This window comes from Ursus arctos, unplaced genomic scaffold (genome assembly GCF_023065955.2).
Source record: "Ursus arctos isolate Adak ecotype North America unplaced genomic scaffold, UrsArc2.0 scaffold_30, whole genome shotgun sequence".
Lineage (NCBI taxonomy): Eukaryota > Metazoa > Chordata > Mammalia > Carnivora > Ursidae > Ursus > Ursus arctos.
Window position 1 is genome coordinate 13,739,177 of NW_026622986.1, and position 9,232 is coordinate 13,748,408.

Sequence of the window (9,232 nt, forward strand, 5' to 3'; positions counted from 1 at the left end):
AAATCAGAAATCTAAATTTTTACATACCTGCAGGTGGTTATTTTCACTTTCACCCTGTCTTTCTTGCTCTTCTTCTGATGTCATTTCTAAGTTTCGTTCTGCTGACAAGTCTATATATTTAGTGAAAATGGACTACTTTTAGCATGGTTAGATAAAAGTTATAACCTTCATAAAAATAGAAAATAACATTTTATCGATTACGAGTTTAAATTACACTCTTTAGCTGAATATTTACTTGAAGAAATACTTTGAATTATCGAAAACTTCAACAAACCATTTGGGAAATCCTAAATGTCACCAGGTTAAAGGCATACAAACATCTCAAAGATTCATTCACAAATTCATCCACCTAACATCCATGAACAAAACAACCAGAAACAAAATTTGAAAAGGCAGCAGAAACATATAAAAATCTCAACAGACTATTCTTCACCTTATAACAGTACCTCTGAAACAACACCCTAAGCTTCAACTACATTATTCGTGGTTTCCAAAATTACTAGTACTTTTGATGCCACTATCAGTGTACAACCTTCCCACGGGTGTATGTGCCTGATGAGAGTAAACATTCCTGAAATGTTTTCCTCTACTACTTGACAAATTTCTTTACACCTTTTAGGACACAGACTGCTATGTAAAGTCATCCTTGATTATGGCTATCCTTCCCCAGATAAACAGTTGTCTCTTTCTTTGGGGCTACCTTAGTACTTTACAGATTTTTCTAGCGTATCTTCACCACCTGAACTGCTAATTACTTCTTTATATATCTATTTCTTTTGCTCCTACACTGTGTGGAACAATCTCTCTCTCCTTCTCTTTTCAGAGAGGGAGAGGGGGAGGAGCAGAGGGGGAGAGAGAATCTTGACCAGGCTCCATGCCCAGCACTGAGCCCCAAACAGGGCTCGATCTCACAACTCTGAGGTCATGACCTGAGCTGAAATCAAGAGCTGGACACTCAACCTACTGAGCCACCCAGGCACCCCTGTATGGGACAATCTCTCAAATCATCTCTGTGTAAACAGTCTTTATTTTACTCAGTCATTTTTTACCGAATTCCCACTGAGTGCTAGGCACCCAGGTTTAAAGAAGCATGTAGATAAAAGGTGTCAGATAAAAGGTGGCACCCAGGTTTAAAGAAGCATGCAGATAAAAAGAAAAACAATGGTTTTTCTAGAGATAATGCCTGAACTGAGACTACAACAGTGAGGTCAGCCAGATTCAAAGGGGTTAGAAGGCGGAAAATGGGGACAGTAGGCAAGGCTGTAGTAAGACAAGGGAGAGAAGCCCACAACAGGGTAAATACTTGTCTAAACTACAGGGATCCAAGAGGAAGACATCACCAGCAGTTCAGAATGCCAGAGAAAAGGGCAGACAGTAGAAAGGATCAGAGCGTTTGGAAGAATTCAAGATTGTGAAAGCTTTATATGTAATTTTAAGATACCCGGACACAAATGTTTTTCCAACAGTAGTTCATAATCATATTTGCGTTTGAGACAGATCACTCTAAATGCCGCGGAGAGCAATGAATTTGAGGGGCATTGTAATAAAAGATGGGAGATGAATTAGAAGACAGTAACACAAAATAAAGATGAAGCAAGCACACCTGAACTGACAGAATGGTTCCAGAAATAATCAGGATATAAAATTATCAGGGCCCAGGACAGAATAAATCTGTACTAATTGAATAAACACACTATCTTGGATTCCTAGAGAACTAACTTTGCTCATTACCTTATAAAAGGCATCAAGTGAGAAGAGAAATAATCTACATGAACTGTTTTAAGTTGCTTGTATTTATTTTTTAATTTTTCTCTTTCGTATCTTCCTGTGTTACAGGAGCCTGTAGGTGTTTTGTCTTAAAAGTCCTGCTTCTTGGATCCACCAAGCTCAGGAAGAAGTAACAGCAAACAAGTCAATTGTATAGGTAAACAACTTTGAATTCATTGCCTGTACTCACTACTCTAGGAGCTAACTGAAAATCTTTTGAAAATACAGTGTTAATTCTACAAGTAAAGAAAGAACATAAAACTACAGGGGTGAAAAAAATACTGTACTATTTATTAGTACAGACCTGATCATATGAGAGAAAAGGCACTGAATTAACTGGTACATTAAGTAGAGCACACATTAGATGTGGTTCATCAATAGACGGAGTCTCTTAGAATTAAAACTGATTTTCCATAGATCATTTTTAAATGATATAGTACTATTTAAAACCAATATTCCATTTATTCATTAAAAATAATAAAGGAGGGCGCCTGGGTGGCTCAGCTGGCAAAACAGCTGCCTTCGGCTCAGGTCATGATCTGGGATTCCTGGGATCGAGTCCTCCATCAGGCTCCCTGCTCAGCTGGGAGAGTCTTCTTCTCCCTCTGCCCCTCCTCCCACTCGTTCTCTCAATCTGTCTCTCTCAAATACATAAAATCTTTAGATAATAATCATAATAATAAAGGGACACCTGGGCGGCTCAGTGAGTTAAGCGTCCGTCCGACTCTTAATTTCAGCTCAGGTCATGATCTCAAGGTCCTAAGAAAACACAAAGTAATTTTTGCCACAAAATTAGTTTTGAAAAATCAGAACTATGGTGAAGTCATGGAGAGGTTGAATTCTCTATGATTCTTTATTACCTTCTTTGTGCTCTCTGGTTTCGGTGGCTGTGATTCACACAGGTCGTGGAGTTTATAATTCTCTAACAGAAACACAGCTCCAATATTATTAATCTTTTCTTTATCTATTAAGGTCGTCTGTCCAAATTCTGTGGGTGCTGACTGAATTTTGGTCATCGATTGTGATATAGATGGACACCTATCATCAACCTTCAAATCCCTGTATCTTTGACAAGTCTCATTATTCTGGGTCAAACCAGTGGACTCCCAATTGGACAAATCGGAAAACAAAGTTTCATTTATTAGAATGTAAATAATAAGACAAACTTGACTAATCCATATAAACTCTTTTGTCAAAGAAGCAGTCCCATGTCCTGTTCTTCTCCCACACATACTACTGCTCATTCATAACTTACTGTATTTTACATGTCCTCTACTTGCCATTCACACAGATGAATTTAACTGTCTCTCATGTTTTTTATTCTCTAGTATTACATATTTTAACTCACTCATCAAGCTCTATTACATATTCTGTATTCCATAAGGACTTTTGTTCATTAGTAATTAAGATTTTCCAAGGTATGAATTATTTTAGTAACAACATTTATGTCTAACCATTTATTTTATGTTTAAATACGCACCCTGTGTTCTACAGACATGGGTTTTAAAACATTTTCAATGAATGGTACTACCTTAATTACAATGACATGGTCTTTACTCAATGCACCAATATCTTCAGAAATTTTTAAGCCTTGGATAAACATCATAAACTTACATGAGAAAAGCAAGCCTCGGGTGATCTAATCATTTCCAAGTAAAAACAGAATGAGTCTCAGTCCACAGCAGATTCAAAAACTACAGTGCCATGAAACAGAAAATGTATAACAAAACTATTTTCCTTTTTTTTTTTTAAACAAGATTGTCTGATTTAAGCCTCTTAAGGCTAGTGAAAGAAAAAAGCAAGAAATGCAGAAACAAAACCTTAATGCCCATTTCATCACAAGGGTCCCTTTATCATTTTGCATCCATGACCCCTGTGTATGGTTTAAAACAGTCCTCCCGTGTCTTCTGAGAATCCGGAGTTCCAAAGTCCATCCATTCACAGGGTCCAAGAGGTCAAAACTGTTTTCACAATAATGCTAAATGTTATTTGACATTTTCACTCTCATTCTCTTATTACGTGTACGGTGAAGTTTTCTAAAGATATGATACGTGATAGTATCACAAGTCACATGATTAGTGGGTCATAGCTCGAATGGCTAACAATGTATGATTGTGTATGCTTGTATTTTAAATGTTTGTTTTAATTTCTAATATTGTAAATATCAACAGATGCAACCCACTAAAGCAGAAATTCTTTGGAATTCCTAATAATTTTTAGATAGTATAAAAGGACCCTAAGGCCAATAAGTTTCAGAATTACTGTTTTCAAAGATTGTGTCTGACAAATATTAAGATCTACCTAACTACTTCCCACATTTTTAATAATCAAAGATACCATACACACACACACACACACACAAACACACACACACACACACACACACACACACACACACATACACCGTGTCTGCTAATAACATCTATTTGGCTTCAGATGACCAACAAAACAACACTAAGATGAAATAAAATTAAAACACAATTGACATAACAGCTAGTGAAGCTTTACTCTAGATAAAGATCAGAATTCATATAAACATTGAACACTGGCAAAACCTTAGAGTCTACTAATAATTTCTAGGAATCCTTAGGAAGTAAAGGGATTCGAAACTAGAACTTTAGGATTTCAAAACATAAAAGTACAAACTTGAGCTAAAACTTCATTTTTAAAATCTCTTTTTCTTATGCTTGTAAATATCTTTTGTTCAAACATGGATATCAACAATGATATCTACCTTATTTATGTCAAATCCGTCAGTTAAATTTGCCATTAACCCCCCAAAAAATCAGAATAAGAAGAGGGTAAGCATTGAATATTTTACTGGACTTCCTTCCACCATTAAATATGTATTGTACAATTTACCTGACTTTGATGTGTCTTTTTTCTTTTTTTTTTTTTTGAATTTTGTCTACAGCCAGCTCTGACCTATAACATGTATTCAAAAATCATTTGTTAGAAATATGAATACATTATTTGTTATTTACAATTCAAAATAAAAAGTAGTTATCAAAGTACAAATTGTTCAAGAGAAGAGGAACATGGCAAGATTTTAAAAGAATTACCAAATTTAAAAAAAAACAATACAGGTCAGACCACAGAAATTTTATTTTTTCTATACTGGTTAAGGGTTTTCATTTTCTTAACATAGAGAAACTACAGTTGATATCAGAACTTACTGTATACCTTCGTTGTATTTTTGTTTAACTCAAACAAAAATAGTCTTCAGGCACTGCCAATTCTTTAACCTTTTTAAGAATATTATCTGGCCCATTTGTGTCAACATCAATTTATGACATCTGAATGAGTATTCATGGTTAGTATTCACTGATAAACACTGAAATCAGAATTCTGAGAAATCTGAATGTGTCTTAACTCTCCTTTTTTTTTTTAACTCTCCTTCTTGATTAATGACCAGATACTTCTGAGCAATCCTTTCTATATTCCTATGTAAGTCAGTGTCTAAACTACTAAACAGAATAGGACAGAGTCAATGCTTTACTTTGTGTTTCTTGACTCTCTCCCATTTAATATGATTCTTTAAATCATTTTGGTGCTTTCTTCCTTAAATCTTCTCACTGCCCTAGCATTGATGTGTCTTTTTTCTTAATCTCTATTGTTTTATTACGAACAGAAGCCTTCACCTCAATGATCGGCTGAATGGGTATTGAAACAATATGATTAAGACATAATGTACATTTCATTCAATTTCTAATTAAAAATACAAATAATGCTGACCTTACCAATAACGTAAAGGCAATTAACACATTTTGTATATTACATGTCTTATATACTGTGTTCTTACAATAGAAACTAAAGAAAAGCCTATTAAGAAAATCATAAGGAAGAGAAAATACATTAACAGTACAGTACTGTATGGAAAAAAATCTGTAAGTGGACACACAATTCAAACCCATCTTGTTCAAGGGTCAACTGTATACCTATACGGTGTCACTGAAACTTAACATACCCCAAATTAGAAATCCACTTTCCCATTCTAACTTTCCCATTCTTCTCCTGACACTAATGTCATTTATTTTTTGTCCTTCAGAAATCTTCACATTTAAAAAAGTGTCCTCAATATACACCAAATCACTAAAGACTGCTGTGATCATTTTTGTCTTATATTTCTATAGCACCCTTTACAGTTTACAAAGTGTTTTCACATTTGTTACCACATTTGTTCATTACACATACCAGAGAGGTAGGTGTGAGTACCATTTCTATGAATGAGGTCACTGACATTCAAACAGGTTAAACAAGTTTCTCTGGGATCCCACAACTACCAAGTGACAGAACCAGGATGCTAGCATATCTCTTGACTTCAAATATGGTGCTCACACCATGTGTAGCACCTGCCTGTGCTAAGAGATCAGGCCCTTTAATCCCCTTCTATAGTCTATCACCTTAGAATAGGCCATCATTAATTTATACTTGTTTCTACAAGTATGGCTGCCACAAAGATACTCAATGCATACTATTTTAACTATCTGAAATGGTTTTTAGCTATTAAAACATCAGTAAAGCAGGGGCACCTGTGTGGCTCAGTGGGTTCTGGGATCTAGCTCCATGTGCTCAGCGGGAAGCCTGCTTCTCCCTCTCCCTCTGCCCCCCTCCCCGCCCCCTGCTCATGCTCTCTTTCTCTCTCTCTCTCCCCCTCTCTCTCTGAAATAAATAAAATCTGTTTAAAAATAAATAAATATAACACCACTAAACCAAATTGTTATTACAATTCCAACGCTCCTTGTAAATCTACTTGACAGTCCAAATATAATACTTTCAGGGGCCCTGGATGGCTCAGCCGGTTGAGTGTCGAACTCTTCGAGTCAGTTGGGCTCTGCGCTCAAGCGTGGATTCAGATTCAGATTCTCTCTCCCTCTCCCTCCTGCCCACTCACTCACTCTCTCAAATAAATAAATAAATAAATAAATAAATAAATAAATAAATAAATAAAATCTTTTAGAAATGTGTATATATATAATACTTTCATGTCCCAGGCATTATCGTTTCAAGTTCCAAGCTGTAAAAAACTATAATCCAAACTCTTTCTAGATCTCATTAGCAGCTTTGCACATCCATATACACCACAGAATCATACATTTGGCCCTAGGCTGGCCTGGACCAATTCTTTAGTTTTTTAGATATCTTAATTTCAAAACCCAAACTAATTCCTTTTCAGTTCTAAGCCTCAGTTTTCTGCAATAATACTACACAGCTTTTGTTAAGTTAAGCTTGCAAATTAGCAGAACTGTATTATGCTATATCATTATATTTACACATAATGATTTTGTCAATTACAGGTAAAAGGATAAGGAAATACTTTTTATGGGCAAACACACAGACAAGAGAGTAAAGCCTAAGCATTCCTTTCATGTTTTCACATCACTCAATGCTTATATTGTAAAACAAGAAGAAGAAAACAGTACCTCAGAATCCCAAGGTGATTCTCTATCTTCCTCTTCTCCCAATCCTATTACCATAACTACAAAATATAGTCACAGATACATTAATGAGAACATGTATCATTATGAATTTCAAACATATATACAAGCCTATCCGTATTTAAGAATATTCCAATAATATAAAAGGGATAGGAGTAAGATTTTCAGAGCTGAAGTATTTTCAAGAAGAAAAAGTTGGTAGTCCTTGGGATACTTATAAAGAAAGACAGCAAAAGAAAAATACCTTAATGAAATGGAAAACATATCCGGATCTACAGACTTACAGATTGTGATGTACCAGCACTTAAGCATAGAAAAAGATTCATAGATGTTCACTCACTTACCATCTCCATTATTTTTGGATGCTCTATCAGCAGAAGTCAAGTTGTCATTAACTGTTTGCTCTCGTGGAGCACTTTCCGTATCAATCCCATTGTACTTTTTCGCAATTGATGATAGCACCTCTCCTTCCTATAAAAACAACACAAAACAAAACCCACCTTCAGAAAACATCACATTAATTCAATTGCTCGCTCACTCACTTACTCAAGAAAGACAAATACATACCGTCTCCGTCAAGCCATAGGCACTATCCTGGGACAAGTTGGAAATAGAAAAGACAGAGACTACCCTATATGCTAGTAGGACCAGAGATGGACGAAAACAGGTAAGAACACAGAGTATCATTTACTAGTTCTACAGGTGAGGTGAATGAAGCACAGCGAAGGCACAAAAGAGAAAACAGTTGTATGTGGGAAGCTCAGGAAGTGCTGCAAAGATAGGGCTGTATCTTGAAAGACAGACAAAGTGCACAAGGAGGGTGTGAAGGGCCTTCTAGAAAAGGTAGGAGGAGCAAACGGATGAACTATGAAATAACACAGGAAGTGACAATAGCTAGAGAATGTGGCAAAACTGGAACACACTTTTTGGGAATGGGATACAGACATGTAATTGGAAAATCAGGACTGAACCAAAAAGGTGTCATGCTAGAATATGAACTTTCTCCTTCATGTCATGGGTATCCACCAAATAAGCGGAGAAGTTACAGCATCACAAACATATTTAAAAAGGTCACTCTGACAGCAATGTCAAGATGAACATAAAGGAACCAAAACCAGAAGAGTATTTCAAAATTATAGGTGAGGGGGTGAATTATGTTAATAAGATATGAAAAATGGTAAGCAGGGACAAAATACTAAATGTGGTGAATGTGCTAAATTTTTTTTGTTTTTTATCTTATTTCTTTTTTAGATTTTTGCTGATTGATTGATTGGTCAGGGAAAGAGAGAGAGAACACAAGCAGGAGGAGTGGCAGGCAGAGAGAGAAGCCGGCTCCACGCTGAGCAAGGATACCAACCCGGGACTGGATCCCAGGATCCTGGGATCATGACCTGAGCTGAAGGCAGACACTTAACCCACTGAGCCAGCCAGGTGTCGCTTTTCTAATTTAAATTCAATTAATTAACATATAATGTATTACTGGTTTCAGAGGTAGAGATGTGGTGATTGTTTTTTAAAAATTTATTATTTTATTTTTAGAGAGAGACAGTGTGCGCATGTAGGGGAAGGGGCAGAGGGAGAGGAAGAGAGAGAATCCTCAAGCAGACTCCCTACTGAGTATGGAGCCAGACATGGGGCTTGATATACCAGGACCCCGAGAACACGACCTGAGCCAAAGTCATGAGTCAGATGCTTAACCGAGTGAGCCACCCAGGTGCCCCTGGATATAGCAATTTCGGGGAAGTTTGGAGTCCAGGATTTTTCCTGCTTCAGTGTTTCGTTGGTGCCATACACTAGCATAGGGAAAACAAATGACAGAGCAGATTACAAAAAGTCAGGGAAGTGGGAAAGGTCATAAACGATGTTTTTAATCCGGGACATACCAAATTTGAAGCACCCTGGAGACTTAAGAAGAAAGTTATAGACAAATACATTTGAAGTAGGAAAAAAATGACATTGCTCAGGAAAATATAATTAATATAATTACACATATTTAAATATAAATATAACAAAATATAATTGATATA

The 9,232-nt window shown here is 36.2% G+C and overlaps 1 protein-coding gene across 1 annotated transcript in view; it reads left to right on the top strand.

Annotated features, from left to right (window-relative positions):
• The window catches only part of LOC125282795 (ankyrin repeat domain-containing protein 7-like), a 117,770-nt gene extending 113,142 nt beyond the window's left edge, over positions 1-4,628 (top strand). The window contains exons 12-13 of the mRNA XM_057304726.1: positions 1,837-1,924; positions 2,740-4,628. The gene's annotated coding sequence lies outside the window, so the exon portion shown is untranslated. The remainder of the gene's footprint in view (positions 1-1,836; positions 1,925-2,739) is intronic.
• The last annotated feature ends 4,604 nt before the right edge of the window (positions 4,629-9,232 follow it).